This window comes from Gobio gobio (genome assembly GCF_949357685.1).
Source record: "Gobio gobio genome assembly, chromosome: 16".
NCBI lineage: Eukaryota > Metazoa > Chordata > Actinopteri > Cypriniformes > Gobionidae > Gobio > Gobio gobio.
Window position 1 is genome coordinate 14,892,580 of NC_137109.1, and position 16,866 is coordinate 14,909,445.

The 16,866-nt window shown below is 38.6% G+C and overlaps 1 protein-coding gene across 2 annotated transcripts in view; it reads right to left on the reverse strand.

The window, feature by feature from the left end:
• The window catches only part of rnf4 (ring finger protein 4), a 97,465-nt gene that overhangs the window by 52,496 nt on the left and 28,103 nt on the right, over positions 1–16,866 (reverse strand). The window lies entirely within an intron of this gene.

Consider the following 16,866-nt stretch of genomic DNA (forward strand, 5'->3'; position numbering starts at 1 on the left):
AATGGCGGGGAAATTGTCATGACCGAAAATGACATCATAGGGTGCAATTGAATCGGTATGAGCCAATGAATGTATTATGACCAGTTTCATTAAACTAAGCTAATTTAATCAAAAGTTATTAGCATTTTTGTAAATTTTGTTATAACCTTTGACCACAAGGTGGCACTGCCCCAACACTTTTTGAGTACCTTCAAAGCATGGTGCGGAAGACACATACCAAGTTTCATAACGATAGACTAATGAGTTTGTAAAATATAGCATTTTAGCACATAATTCAAAATGGCCGAGAGCCAAAATGGCCGATATGGTAAAATTGAATATCAAACGACACGGCATGTCGTCCTGAATCTAACGAGACCACTTTTATGATTTTTGGACAAACGGTTCAAAAGTTATAAGCAAAAATAGCCATTTTTTATATCTCCGGACCAGTAGGTGGCGCTAGGCCGAAACGCTGCATGTTGCCTCAGGTCATGCTTGTGATGACACGTACCAAGATTGGTTTGAATACGATAAAGCGTTTCGGAGATATAGCCTTAAGTGGGTTTTTGCAACCGCTACTAAAATTTGTGTGCGCGTTTATCAAAAACGATTTGACGAATCAACTTGATTTGCAAGATTTTTTGTCAGCATGGTCTGAAGATGATATGGTTCAATTTCTGTGCAAATCGGACAAACCGTCTAGGACGAGTTCGCAAAAGTAGGTTTTTTGGAAAATTAAAAATGGCGGGGAAATTATCATGACCGAAAATGACATCATAGGGTGCAATTGAATCGGCATGAGCCAATGACTCTATTATGACCAGTTTCAATATACTAGGCTAATTTAATCAAAAGTTATTAGCATTTTTGTCAAGTTTGTTATATCTTTTGACCACAAGGTGGCACTGCCCTAAAACTTTTTGAGTACCTTCAGGGCATAGCATGGAAGTCACTTACCGAGTTTAGTAACAATATACTAATGCATTTGTAAAATATAGCATTTTTTGACAAAATTCAAAATGGCCGACAGCCAAAATGGCCGATATGGTAAAATTGAATATCAGACGACTCGGCATGCCGTCCTGAATGTAACGAGACCACTTTTATGATTTTTGGACAAACAGTTCAGAAGTTATAAGCAAAAATAGCAATTTTTCGTATCTCCGGACCAGTAGGTGGCGCTGCGCCGAAACGCTGTATGTTGCCTCAAGTCATGCTTGTGATGACATGTACCAAGTTTGGTTTGAATACGATAAAGCGTTGCGGAGATATTGCCTTAAGTGTGTTTTTGCAACCGCTACGTAAAATTTGTTTGCGCGTTTATCGCAAATGATTTGACGAATCAACTTGATTTGCAAGATTTTTTGTCAGCATGGTCTGAAGATGATCTGGTTCAATTTTCGTGCAAATCGGATGAACCGTCTAGGACGAGTTCGTAAAAGTAGGTTTTTCGGAAAATTCAAAATGGCGGGAAAATTTTTATGACGGAAAATGACGTCATAGGTTGCATTCGAATTGTCTTGAGCCAAGGAATCAGAGGAAAAAAGAATTTTGTTTCTAGCCCTTATGGTTCAAAAGTTATTAGCATAAACATGAGTCAAATTTTGGACTGATGGTGGCGCTAGAGGGATTGAGTTAGAGACTCAAAATTTGCTACGGTGACATTTCAGACTGTCCTCTATTAGTGTGCCAAATTTCACAACTTTTTACCATACGGTTCTATGGGCTGCCATAGACTTCGTGGCGGAAGAAGAAGAAGATGAAATATAGCTGCAAGCAGCAATACCGGGGCCAAGCGCAAAGAAGAAGACAAGACATGCCAAAATGGCTGGCAGTGTCAGATCAACTGGAGCAATGAGCAATTAATCACATTTTAAGATGATTTTAAGCAAAAGGCTGAAAATGCATTGTAGTCTGAGAGTGTCAGACCAACTGCAACAATTAACAATTATACAGTTTAAGAAGATTAGGCAAAATGGCTGAAATATCATATATTGAGTCACTGATAATGTAAGTTAATGGTTTATCACTTTTGACCAATAGGTGGCACAGATACGAAATTGATGTGGTGTGGTCAGAATAAGGGAACAATGACACATGCAAAGTTTGATGCCAATATGTCAAAGCATTGCAGAGATACAGCCTCAAGAGTAATTTTGGCATAATGGCTCAACTTCGTCGCTGCGGTTTACAAAAACGGTTTCATCTATTGATGCAAAATCCCTAACTTTTTGTTGACACAGTCTGAAGATGATACGATTCGATTTTGGTGGAAATTGGACAAACGGTCTAGGATGAGTTTGAAAAAGTAGGTTTTGATCAAATAAGAACATTGAGGACAGGATGTTTGACCAAATATGGAAAAATTTGTATCTCTGTTCTCGGCATGAGCCAATGACTGTATTATGACCAGTTTCATTAAACTAGGCTAATTTAATCAAAAGTTATTAGCATGTTTGTAAATTTTGTTATAACCTCTGACCACAAGGTGGCACTGCCCCAAAACGTTTTGAGTACCTTCAAAGCATGGTGCGGAAGACATGATTTTTGGACAAACAGTTCAAAAGTTATAAGCAAAAATAGCCATTTTTTGTATCTCCGGACCAGTAGGTGGCGCTGCGCCGAAACGCTGCATGTTGCTTCAGGTCATGCTTGTGATGACATATACCAAGATTGGTTTGAATACGATAAAGCGTTGTGGAGATATAGGCTTATGAGTGTTTTTGCAACCGCTACGCAAAATTTGTGTGCGCGTTTATCGAAAACGATTTGACAAATCAACTTGATTTGCAAGATTTTTTGTCAGCATGGTCTGAAGATGATCTGGTTCAATTTTCGTGCAAATCGGACAAACCGTCTAGGACGAGTTCGTAAAAGTAGGTTTTTTGGAAAATTAAAAATGGCGGGGAAATTATCATGACCGAAAATGACATCATAGGTTGCAATTGAATCGGCATGAGCCAATGACTCTATTATGACCAGTTTCAATATACTAGGCTAATTTATTCAAAAGTTATTAGCATTTTTGTCAAGTTTGTTATATCTTTTGACCACAAGGTGGCACTGCCCTAAAACTTTTTGAGTACCTTCAGGGCATAGCAAGGAAGTCACATACCGAGTTTAGTAACAATATACTAATGCATTTGTAAAATATCGCATTTTTTGACAAAATTCAAAATGGCCGACAGCCAAAATGGCCGATATGGTAAAATTGAATATCAGACGACTCGGCATGCCGTCCTGAATGTAACGAGACCACTTTTATGATTTTTGGACAAACAGTTCAGAAGTTATAAGCAAAAATAGCAATTTTTCGTATCTCCGGACCAGTAGGTGGCGCTGCGCCGAAACGCTGTATGTTGCCTCAAGTCATGCTTGTGATGACATGTACCAAGTTTGGTTTAAATACGATAAAGCGTTGCGGAGATATTGCCTTAAGAGTGTTTTTGCAACCGCTACGTAAAATTTGTTTGCGCGTTTATCGCAAATGATTTGACGAATCAACTTGATTTGCAAGATTTTTTGTCAGCATGGTCTGAAGATGATCTGGATCAATTTTCGTGCAAATCGGATGAACCGTCTAGGACGAGTTCGTAAAAGTAGGTTTTTCGGAAAATTAAAAATGGCGGGAAATTTTTTATGACGGAAAATGACGTCATAGGGTGCAATCGAATCGCCTTGAGCCAAGGAATCAGAGGAAAAAAGAATTTTGTTTCTAGCCCTTATGGTTCAAAAGTTATTAGCATAAACATGAGTCAAATTTTGGACTGATGGTGGCGCTAGAGGGATTGAGTTTGAGACTCCAAATTTGCTACGGTGACATTTCAGACTGTCCTCTATTAGTGTGCCAAATTTCACAACTTTTTACCATACGGTTCTATGGGCTGCCATAGACTTCGTGGCGGAAGAAGAAGAAGAAGATGAATAATAATAATAAGAACGGGAACGGTTTCAATAGGTGCCTTCGCACCTTCGGTGCTTGGCCCCTAAATATAGCTGCAAGCAGCAATACCGGGGCCAAGCGCAAAGAAGAAGACAAGACATGCCAAAATGGCTGGCAGTGTCAGATCAACTGGAGCAATGAGCAATTAATCACATTTTAAGATGATTTTAGGCAAAAGGCTGAAAAACGCATTGTAGTCTGAGAGTGTCAGACCAACTGCAACAATTAACAATTATACAGTTTAAGAAGATTAGGCAAAATGGCTGAAATATCATATATTGAGTCACTGATAATGTAAGTTAATGGTTTATCACTTTTGACCAATAGGTGGCACAGATACGAAATTGATGTGGTGTGGTCAGAATAAGGGAACAATGACACATGCAAAGTTTGATGCCAATATGTCAAAGCATTGCAGAGATACAGCCTCAAGAGTAATTTTGGCATAATGGCTCAACTTCGTCGCTGCGGTTTACAAAAACGGTTTCATCTATTGATGCAAAATCCCTAACTTTTTGTTGACACAGTCTGAAGATGATACGATTCGATTTTGGTGGAAATTGGACAAACGGTCTAGGATGAGTTTGAAAAAGTAGGTTTTGATCAAATAAGAACATTGAGGACAGGATGTTTGACCAAATATGGAAAAATTTGTATCTCTGTTCTCGGCATGAGCCAATGACTGTATTATGACCAGTTTCATTAAACTAGGCTAATTTAATCAAAAGTTATTAGCATGTTTGTAAATTTTGTTATAACCTCTGACCACAAGGTGGCACTGCCCCAAAACGTTTTGAGTACCTTCAAAGCATGGTGCGGAAGACATGATTTTTGGACAAACAGTTCAAAAGTTATAAGCAAAAATAGCCATTTTTTGTATCTCCGGACCAGTAGGTGGCGCTGCGCCGAAACGCTGCATGTTGCTTCAGGTCATGCTTGTGATGACATATACCAAGATTGGTTTGAATACGATAAAGCGTTGTGGAGATATAGGCTTATGAGTGTTTTTGCAACCGCTACGCAAAATTTGTGTGCGCGTTTATCGAAAACGATTTGACAAATCAACTTGATTTGCAAGATTTTTTGTCAGCATGGTCTGAAGATGATCTGGTTCAATTTTCGTGCGAATCGGTCAAACCGTCTAGGACGAGTTCGTAAAAGTAGGTTTTTTGTAAAATTAAAAATGGCGGGGAAATTATCATGACCGAAAATGACATCATAGGTTGCAATTGAATCGGCATGAGCCAATGACTCTATTATGACCAGTTTCAATATACTAGGCTAATTTAATCAAAAGTTATTAGCATTTTTGTCAAGTTTGTTATATCTTTTGACCTCAAGGTGGCACTGCCCTAAAACTTTTTGAGTACCTTCAGGGCATAGCAAGGAAGTCACATACCGAGTTTAGTAACAATATACTAATGCATTTGTAAAATATAGCATTTTTTGACAAAATTCAAAATGGCCGACAGCCAAAATGGCCGATATGGTAAAATTGAATATCAGACGACTCGGCATGCCGTCCTGAATGTAACGAGACCACTTTTATGATTTTTGGACAAACAGTTCAGAAGTTATAAGCAAAAATTGCAATTTTTCGTATCTCCGGACCAGTAGGTGGCGCTGCGCCGAAACGCTGTATGTTGCCTCAAGTAATGCTTGTGATGACATGTACCAAGTTTGGTTTGAATACGATAAAGCGTTGCGGAGATATTGCCTTAAGAGTGTTTTTGCAACCACTACGTAAAATTTGTTTGCGCGTTTATCGCAAATGATTTGACGAATCAACTTGATTTGCAAGATTTTTTGTCAGCATGGTCTGAAGATGATCTGGTTTTATTTTCGTGCAAATCGGATGAACCGTCTAGGACGAGTTCGTAAAAGTAGGTTTTTCGGAAAATTCAAAATGGCGGGAAAATTTTAATGACGGAAAATGACGTCATAGGGTGCAATGGAATCGTCTTGAGCCAAGGAATCAGAGGAAAAAAGAATTTTGTTTCTAGCCCTTATGGTTCAAAAGTTATTAGCATAAACATGAGTCAAATTTTGGACTGATGGTGGCGCTAGAGGGATTGAGTTTGAGACTCCAAATTTGCTACGGTGACATTTCAGACTGTCCTCTATTAGTGTGCCAAATTTCACAACTTTTTACCATACGGTTCTATGGGCTGCCATAGACTTCGTGGCGGAAGAAGAAGAAGAAGATGAATAATAATAATAAGAACGGGAACGGTTTCAATAGGTGCCTTCGCACCTTCGGTGCTTGGCCCCTAATAATAAGAACGGGAACGGTTTCAATAGGTGCCTTCGCACCTTCGGTGCTTGGCCCCTAAATATAGCTGCAAGCAGCAATACCGGGGCCAAGCGCAAAGAAGAAGACAAGACATGCCAAAATGCTGGCAGTGTCAGATCAACTGGAGAAATGAGCAATTAATCACGTTTTAAGATGATTTTAAGCAAAAGGCGGAAAATGCATTGTAGTCTGAGAGTGTCAGACCAACTGCAACAATTAACAATTATACAGTTTAAGAAGATTAGGCAAAATGGCTGAAATATCATATATTGAGTCACTGATAATGTAAGTTAATGGTTTATCACTTTTGACCAATAGGTGGCACAGATACGAAATTGATGTGGTGTGGTCAGAATAAGGGAACAATGACACATGCAAAGTTTGATGCCAATATGTCAAAGCATTGCAGAGATACAGCCTCAAGAGTAATTTTGGCATAATGGCTCAACTTCGTCGCTGCGGTTTACAAAACGGTTTCATCTATTGATGCAAAATCCCTAACTTTTTGTTGACACAGTCTGAAGATGATACGATTCGATTTTGGTGGAAATTGGACAAACGGTCTAGGATGAGTTTGAAAAAGTAGGTTTTGATCAAATAAGAACATTGAGGACAGGATGTTTGACCAAATATGGAAAAATTAGTATCTCTGTTCTCGGCATGAGCCAATGACTGTATTATGACCAGTTTCATTAAACTAGGCTAATTTAATCAAAAGTTATTAGCATGTTTGTAAATTTTGTTATAACCTCTGACCACAAGGTGGCACTGCCCCAAAACGTTTTGAGTACCTTCAAAGCATGGTGCGGAAGACATGATTTTTGGACAAACAGTTCAAAAGTTATAAGCAAAAATAACCATTTTTTGTATCTCCGGACCAGTAGGTGGCGCTGTGCCGAAACGCTGCATGTTGCTTCAGGTCATGCTTGTGATGACATATACCAAGATTGGTTTGAATACGATAAAGCGTTGTGGAGATATAGGCTTATGAGTTTTTTTGCAACCGCTACGCAAAATTTGTGTGCGCGTTTATCGAAAACGATTTGACAAATCAACTTGATTTGCAAGATTTTTTGTCAGCATGGTCTGAAGATGATCTGGTTCAATTTTCGTGCAAATCGGACAAACCGTCTAGGACGAGTTCGTAAAAGTAGGTTTTTTTGAAAATTAAAAATGGCGGGGAAATTATCATGACTGAAAATGACATCATAGGTTGCAATTGAATCGGCATGAGCCAATGACTCTATTATGACCAGTTTCAATATACTAGGCTAATTTAATCAAAAGTTAATAGCATTTTTGTCAAGTTTGTTTTATCTTTTGACCACAAGGTGGCACTGCCCTAAAACTTTTTGAGTACCTTCAGGGCATAGCAAGGAAGTCACATACCGAGTTTAGTAACAATATACTAATGCATTTGTAAAATATAGCATTTTTTGACAAAATTCAAAATGGCCGACAGCCAAAATGGCCGATATGGTAAAATTGAATATCAGACGACTCGGCATGCCGTCCTGAATGTAACGAGACCACTTTTATGATTTTTGGACAAACAGTTCAGAAGTTATAAGCAAAAATAGCAATTTTTCGTATCTCCGGACCAGTAGGTGGCGCTGCGCCGAAACGCTGTATGTTGCCTCAAGTCATGCTTGTGATGACATGTACCAAGTTTGGTTTGAATACGATAAAGCGTTGCGGAGATATTGCCTTAAGAGTGTTTTTGCAACCTTTACGTAAAATTTGTTTGCGCGTTTATCGCAAATGATTTGACGAATCAACTTGATTTGCAAGATTTTTTGTCAGCATGGTCTGAAGATGATCTGGTTCAATTTTCGTGCAAATCAGATGAACCGTCTAGGACGAGTTCGTAAAAGTAGGTTTTTCGGAAAAATCAAAATGGCGGGAACATTTTTATGACGGAAAATTACGTCATAGGGTGCAATCGAATCGTCTTGAGCCAAGGAATCAGAGGAAAAAAGAATTTTGTTTCTAGCCCTTATGGTTCAAAAGTTATTAGCATAAACATTAGTCACATTTTGGACTGATGGTGGCGCTAGAGGGATTGAGTTTGAGACTCCAAATTTGCTACGGTGACATTTCAGACTGTCCTCTATTAGTGTGCCAAATTTCACAACTTTTTACCATACGGTTCTATGGGCTGCCATAGACTTCGTGGCGGAAGAAGAAGAAGAAGAAGATGAATAATAATAATAAGAACGGGAACGGTTTCAATAGGTGCCTTCGCACCTTCGGTGCTTGGCCCCTAATAATAATAATAAGAACGGGAACGGTTTCAATAGGTGCCTTCGCACCTTCGGTGCTTGGCCCCTAATAATAAGAACGGGAACGGTTTCAATAGGTGCCTTCGCACCTTCGGTGCTTGGCCCCTAAATATAGCTGCAAGCAGCAATACCGGGGCCAAGCACAAAGAAGAAGACAAGACATGCCAAAATGGCTGGCAGTGTCAGATCAACTGGAGCAATGAGCAATTAATCACGTTTTAAGATGATTTTAGGCAAAAGGCTGACAAATGCATTGTAGTCTGAGAGTGTCAGACCAACTGCAACAATGAACAATTATACAGTTTAAGAAGATTAGGGCAAAATGGCTGAAATATCATATATAGAGTCACTGATAATATAAGTTAATGGTTTATCACTTTTGACCAATAGGTGGCACAGTTACGAAATTTATGTGGTGTGGTCAGAATAAGGGAACAATGACACATGCAAAGTTTGATGCCAATATGTCAAAGCATTGCAGAGATACAGCCTCAAGAGTCATTTTGGCATCATGCCTCAAATTTGTCGCTGCGGTTTACAAAAACAGTTTCATCTATTTATGCAAAATCCCTAACTTTTTGTTGACACAGTCTGAAGATGATACGATTCGATTTTGGTGGAAATTGGACAAACAGTCTAGGATGAGTTTGAAAAAGTAGATTTTGATCAAATAAGAACATTGAGGACAGTATGTTTGACCAAATATGGCAAAATTAGTATCTATGTTCTTGGCATGAGCCAATAAATGTATTTTGACCTGTTTCATTAAACTAGGCTAATTTAATCAAAAGTTATTAGCATTTTTGTAAATTTTGTTATAACCTTTGACCGCAAGGTGGCACTACCCCAAAACTTTTTGAGTACCTTCAAAGCATGGTGCGGAAGACCCATACCAAGTTTCGTAACGATAGACTAATGCGTTTTTAAAATATAGTATTTTAACACATAATTCAAAATAGCCGAGAGCCAAAATGGCCGATATGGTAAAATTGAAAATCAGACAACTCTGAATACCGTCCTGAATCTAACGAGACAACTTTTATTATTTTTGGACAAACGGTTCAAAAGTTATAAGCAAAAATAGCCATTTTTTTGTATCTCCGGACCAGTAGGTGGCGCTGCGCCGAAACGCTGCAAGTTGTCTCAAGTCATGCTTGTGATGACATGTACCAAGTTTGGATTGAACACGATAAAGCGTTTCGGAGATATAGCCTTATGAGTGTTTTTGCAACCTCTACGTAAAATTTGTGTGCACATTTATCAAAAACGATTTGACGAATCAACTTGATTTGCAAGATTTTTTGTCAGCATGGTCTGAAGATGATCTGGTTCAATTTTCGTGCAAATCGGACAAACCGTCTAGGACGAGTTCGCAAAAATAGGTTTTTTGGAAAATTAAATATGGCGGGGAAATTATCATGACCGAAAATGACGTCATAGGGTGCAATTGAATCGGCATGAGCCAATGAATGTATTATGACCAGTGTCATTATACTAAGCTAATTAAATCAAAAGTTATTAGCATTTTTGTCAAGTTTGTTATAACTTTTGACCACAAGGTGGCACTGCCCCAAAACTTGTTGAGTACCTTCAGGGCATGGAGTGGAAGTCACATACCAAGTTTAGTAACAATACACTAATGCATTTGTAAAATATAGCATTTTAGCACATAATTCAAAATGGCCGACAGCCAAAATGGCCGATATGGTAAAATTGAATATCAGACAACTCGGCATGTCGTCCTGAATCTAACGAGACCACTTTTATGATTTTTGGACAAACGGTTCAGAAGTTATAAGCAAAAACAGCCATTTTTTGTATCTCCGGACCAGTAGGTGGCGCTGCGCCGAAACGCTGTATGTTGCCTCAAGTCATGCTTGTGATGACATGTACCAAGTTTGGTTTGAATACGATAAAGCGTTTCGGAGATATAGCCTTAAGTGGGTTTTTGCAACCGCTACGTAAAATTTGTGTGCGCGTTTATCAAAAACGATTTGACGAATCAACTTGATTTGCAAGATTTTTTGTCAACATGGTCTGAAGATAATCTGGTTCAATTTTTGTACAAATCGGATGAACCGTCTAGGACGAGTTCGCAAAAGTAGGTTTTTCGGTTAATTAAAAATGGCGGGAAAATTATCATGGCGGAAAATGACGTCATAGGGTGCAATCGAATTGTCTTGAGCCAAGGAATCAGAGGAAAAAAGAATTTTGTTTCTAGCCCTTATGGTTCAAAAGTTATTAACATAAACATGAGTCCAATTTTGGACTGATGGTGGCGCTAGAGGGATTGAATTAGAGACTCCAAATTTGCTATGGAGACACTTCAGACCGTCCTCTATAAGTGTGCCAAATTTCATAACTTTTTACCATACGGTTCTATGGGCTGCCATAGACTTCGTGGCGGAAGAAGAAGAAGAAGAAGAAGATGAATAATAATAATAATAGGAACGGGAACGGTTTCAATAGGTGCCTTCGCACCTTCGGTGCTTGGCCCCTAATAATAATAATAATAGGAACGGGAACGGTTTCAATAGGTGCCTTCGCACCTTCGGTGCTTGGCCCCTAAATATAGCTGCAAGCAGCAATACCGGGGCCAAGCGCAAAGAAGAAGACAAGACATGCCAAAATGGCTGGCAGTGTCAGATCAACTGCAGCAATGAGCAATTAATCACGTTTTAAGATGATTTTAGGCAAAAGGCTGAAAATGCATTGTAGTCTGAGAGTGTCAGACCAACTGCAGCAATGAACAATTATACAGTTTAAGAAGATTAGGCAAAATGGCTGAAATATCATATATAGAGTCACTGATAATATAAGTTAATGGTTTATCACTTTTGACCAATAGGTGGCACAGTTACGAAATGTATGTGGTGTGGTCAGAATAAGAGAACAATGACACATGCAAAGTTTGATGCCAATATGTCAAAGCATTGCAGAGATACAGCCTCAAGAGTAATTTTGGCATAATGGCTCAACTTCGTCGCTGCGGTTTACAAAAACGGTTTCATCTATTGATGCAAAATCCCTAACTTTTTGTTGACACAGTCTGAAGATGATACGATTCGATTTTGGTGGAAATTGGACAAACGGTCTAGGATGAGTTTGAAAAAGTAGGTTTTGATCAAATAAGAACATTGAGGACAGCATGTTTGACCAAATATGGAAATATTAGTATCTCTGTTCTCGGCATGAGCCAATGACTGTATTATGACCAGTTTCATTAAACTAGGCTAATTTAATCAAAAGTTATTAGCATGTTTGTAAATTTTGTTATAACCTCTGACCACAAGGTGGCACTGCCCCAAAACGTTTTGAGTACCTTCAAAGCATGGTGCGGAAGACATGATTTTTGGACAAACAGTTCAGAAGTTATAAGCAAAAATAGCAATTTTTCGTATCTCCGGACCAGTAGGTGGCGCTGCGCCGAAACGCTGCAAGTTGCCTCAAGTCATGCTTGTGATGACATGTACCAAGTTTGGATTGAACACGATAAAGCATTGTGGAGATATAGCCTTATGAGTGTTTTTGCAACCGCTACGTAAAATTTGTGTGCACGTTTATCAAAAACGATTTGACGAATCAACTTGATTTGCAAGATTTTTTGTCAGCATGGTCTGAAGATGATCTGGTTCAATTTTCGTGCAAATCGGACAAACCGTCTAGGACGAGTTCGCAAAAGTAGGTTTTTTGGAAAATTAAATATGGCGGGGAAATTATCATGACCGAAAATGACGTCATAGGATGCAATTGAATCGGCATGAGCCAATGAATGTATTATGACCAGTTTCATTATACTAAGCTAATTAAATCAAAAGTTATTAGCATTTTTGTCAAGTTTGTTATAACTTTTGACCACAAGGTGGCACTGCCCCAAAACTTTTTGAGTACCTTCAGGGCATGGAGTGGAAGTCACATACCGAGTTTAGTAACAATACACTAATGCATTTGTAAAATATAGCATTTTAGCACATAATTCAAAATGGCCGACAGCCAAAATGGCCAATATGGTAAAATTGAATATCAGACGACTTGGCATGCCGTCCTGAATCTAACGAGACCACTTTTATGATTTTTGGACAAACGGTTCAAAAGTTATAAGCAAAAACAGCCATTTTTTGTATCTCCGGACCAGCAGGTGGCGCTGCGCCGAAACGCTGCATGTTGCCTCAAGTCATGCTTGTGATGAAATGTACCAAGTTTGGTTTGAATACGATAAAGCGTTGCGGAGATATTGCCTTAAGTGTGTTTTTGCAACCGCTACGTAAAATTTGTTTGCGCGTTTATCGCAAATGATTTGACGAATCAACTTGATTTGCAAGATTTTTTGTCAGCATGGTCTGAAGATGATCTGGTTCAATTTTCGTGCAAATCGGATGAACCGTCTAGGACGAGTTCGCAAAAGTAGGTTTTTCGGTTAATTAAAAATGGCGGGAAAATTATTATGACGGAAAATGACGTCATAGGGTGCAATCGAATTGTCTTGAGCCAAGGAATCAGAGGGAAAAAGAATTTCGTTTCTAGCCCTTATGGTTCAAAAGTTATTAGCATAAACATGAGTCTAATTTTGGACTGATGGTGGCGCTAGAGGGATTGAGTTAGAGACTCAAAATTTGCTATGGTGACATTTCAGACTGTCCTCTATTAGTGTGCCAAATTTCATAACTTTTTACCATACGGTTCTATGGGCTGCCATAGACTTCGTGGCGGAAGAAGAAGAAGAAGATGAAATATAGCTGCAAGCAGCAATACCGGGGCCAAGCGCAAAGAAGAAGACAAGACATGCCAAAATGGCTGGCAGTGTCAGATCAACTGGAGCAATGAGCAATTAATTACGTTTTAAGATGATTTTAGGCAAAAGGCTGAAAAATGCATTGTAGTCTGAGAGTGTCAGACCAACTGCAACAATGAACAATTATACTGTTTAAGAAGATTAGGCAAAATGGCTGAAATATCATATATAGAGTCACTGATAATGTAAGTTAATGGTTTATCACTTTTGACCAATAGGTGGCACAGTTACGAAATTGATGTGGTGTGGTCAGAATAAGGGAACAATGACACATGCAAAGTTTGATGCCAATATGTCAAAGCATTGCAGAGATACAGCCTCAAGAGTCATTTTGGCATCATGGCTCAACTTCGTCGCTGCGGTTAACAAAAACGGTTTAATCTATTGATGCAAAATCCCTAACTTTATGTTGACACAGTCTGAAGATGATACGATTTGATTTTGGTGGAAATTGGACAAACGGTCTAGGATGAGTTTGAAAAAGTAGGTTTTGATCAAATAAGAACATTGAGGACAAGATGTTTGACCAAATATGGCAAAATTCGTATCTATATTCTCGGCATGAGCCAATAAATGTATTATGACCAGTTTCATTAAACTAGGCTAATTTAATCAAACGTTATTAGCATTTTTGTAAATTTTGTTATAACCTTTGACCACAAGGTGGCACTGCCCCAAAACTTTTTAAGTACCTTCAAAGCATGGTGCGGAAGACACAAAACAAGTTTCGTAACGATAGACTAATGCGTTTGTAAATTATAGTATTTTAGCACATAATTTAAAAATGGCAGAGAGCCAAAATGGCCGATATGGGGAAATTGAATATCAGACGACTCAGCATGCCGTCCTGAATCTAACGAGACCACTTTTATGATTTTTAGAGAAACGGTTCAAAAGTTATAAGCAAAAAAAAAAAAATTGTATCTCTGGACCAGTAGGTGGCGCTGCGCCGAAACGCTGCATGTTGCCTCAGGTCATGCATGTGATGACATGTACCAAGATTGGTTTGAATACGATAAAGCGTTGCGGAGATATAGCCTTAAGTGAGTTTTTCCAACCGCTACGTAAAATTTGTGTGCGCGTTTTTCGAAAACGATTAGACAAATCAACTTGATTTGCAAGATTTTTTATCAGCATCGTCTGAAGATGATCTGGTTAAATTTTCGTGCAAATCGGATGAACCGTCTAGAACGAGTTCGCAAAAGTAGGTTTTTTGGAAAATTCAAAATGGCGGGGAAATTATCATGACCGAAAATGACGTCATAGGGTGCAATTGAATCGGCATGAGCCAATGAATGTATTATGACCAGTTTCATTAAACTAAGCTAATTTAATCAAAAGTTATTAGCATTTTTGTACATTTTGTTAAAACCTTTGACCACAAGGTGGCACTGCCCCCAAACTTTTTGAGTACCTTCAAAGCATGGTGCGGAAGACACATACCAAGTTTCGTAACGATAGACTAATGAGTTTGTAAAATATAGTATTTTAGCACATAATTCAAAATGGCCGAGAGCCAAAATGGCCGATATGGTGAAATTGAATATCAGAAGACTCAGCATGCAGTCCTGAATCTAACGATACCACTTTTATGATTTTTGGAGAAACGGTTCAAAAGTTAAAAGCAAAAATAAAAAAAAGTTGTATCTCCGGACCAGTAGGTGGCGCTGCGCCGAAACGATGCATGTTGCCTCAGGTCATGCATGTGATTACATGTACCAAGATTGGTTTGACTACGATAAAGCGTTGCGGAGATATAGCCTTAAGTGAGTTTTTCCAACCGCTACGTAAAATTTGTGTGCGCGTTTATCGAAAATGATTTGACAAATCAACTTGATTTGCAAGATTTTTTATCAGCATCGTCTAAAGATGATCTGGTTAAATTTTCGTGCAAATCGGATGAACCGTCTAGGACGAGTTCGCAAAAGTAGGTTTTTCGGAAAATTCAAAATGGCGGAAAAATTTTAATGACGGAACATGACGTCATAGGGTCTAATCGAATCGTCTTGAGCCAAGGAATCAGAAGAAAAAAGAATTTTGTTTCTAGCCCTTATGGTTCAAAAGTTATTAACATAAACATGAGTCCAATTTTGGACTGATGGTGGCGCTAGAGGGATTGAGTTAGAGACTCCAAATTTGCTATGGTGACATGTCAGACTGTCCTCTATTAGTGTGCCAAATTTCACAACTTTTTACCATACGGTTCTATGGGCTGCCATAGACTTCGTGGCGGAAGAAGAAGAAGAAGATGAAATATAGCTGCAAGCAGCAATACCGGGGCCAAGCGCAAAGAAGAAGACAATACATGCCAAAATGGCTGGCAGTGTCAGATCAACTGGAGCAATGAGCAATTAATCACGTTTTAAGATGATTTTAGGCAAAAGGCTGAAAAATGCATTGTAGTCTAAGAGTGTCAGACCAACTGCAACAATTAACAATTATACAGTTTAAGAAGATTAGGCAAAATGGCTGAAATATCATATATAGAGTCACTGATAATATAAGTTAATGGTTTATCACTTTTGACCAATAGGTGGCACAGTTACGAAATTGATGTGGTGTAGTCAGAATAAGGGAACAATGACACATGCAAAGTTTGATGCCAATATGTCAAAGCATTGCAGAGATACAGCCTCAAGAGTCATTTTGGCATCATGGCTCAACTTCGTCACTGCGGTTTACAAAAACGGTTTCATCTATTGATGCAAAATCCCTAACTTTTTGTTGACATAGTCTGAAGATGATACGATTCGATTTTGGTGGAAATTGGACAAACGGTCTAGGATGAGTTTGAAAAAGTAGGTTTTGATCAAATAAGAGCATTGAGGACAGGATGTTTGACCAAATATGGCAAAATTAGTATCTATGTTCTCGGCATGAGCCAATAAATGTATTATGACCAGTTTCATTAAACTAGGCTAATTTAATCAAAAGTTATTAGCATGTTTGTAAATTTTGTTATAACCTCTGACCACAAGGTGGCACTGCCCCAAAACTTTTTGAGTACCTTCAAAGCATGGTGCGGAAGACCCATACCAAGTTTCGTAACGATAGACTAATGCGTTTGTAAAATATAGTATTTTAGCACATAATTCAAAATGGCCGAGAGCCAAAATGGCCGATATGGTAAAATTGAATATCAGACAACTCTGAATACCGTCCTGAATCTAACGAGACAACTTTTATGATTTTTGGACAAACAGTTCAAAAGTTATAAGCAAAAATAGCCATTTTTTGTATCTCCGGACCAGTAGGTGGCGCTGCGCCGAAACGCTGCAAGTTGCCTCAAGTCATGCTTGTGATGACATGTACCAAGTTTGGATTGAACACGATAAAGCATTGTGGAGATATAGCCTTATGAGTGTTTTTGCAACCGCTACGTAAAATTTGTGTGCACGTTTATCAAAAACGATTTGACGAATCAACTTGATTTGCAAGATTTTTTGTCAGCATGGTCTGAAGATGATCTGGTTCAATTTTCGTGCAAATCGGACAAACCGTCTAGGACGAGTTCGCAAAAGTAGGTTTTTTGGAAAATTAAATATGGCGGGGAAATTATCATGACCGAAAATGA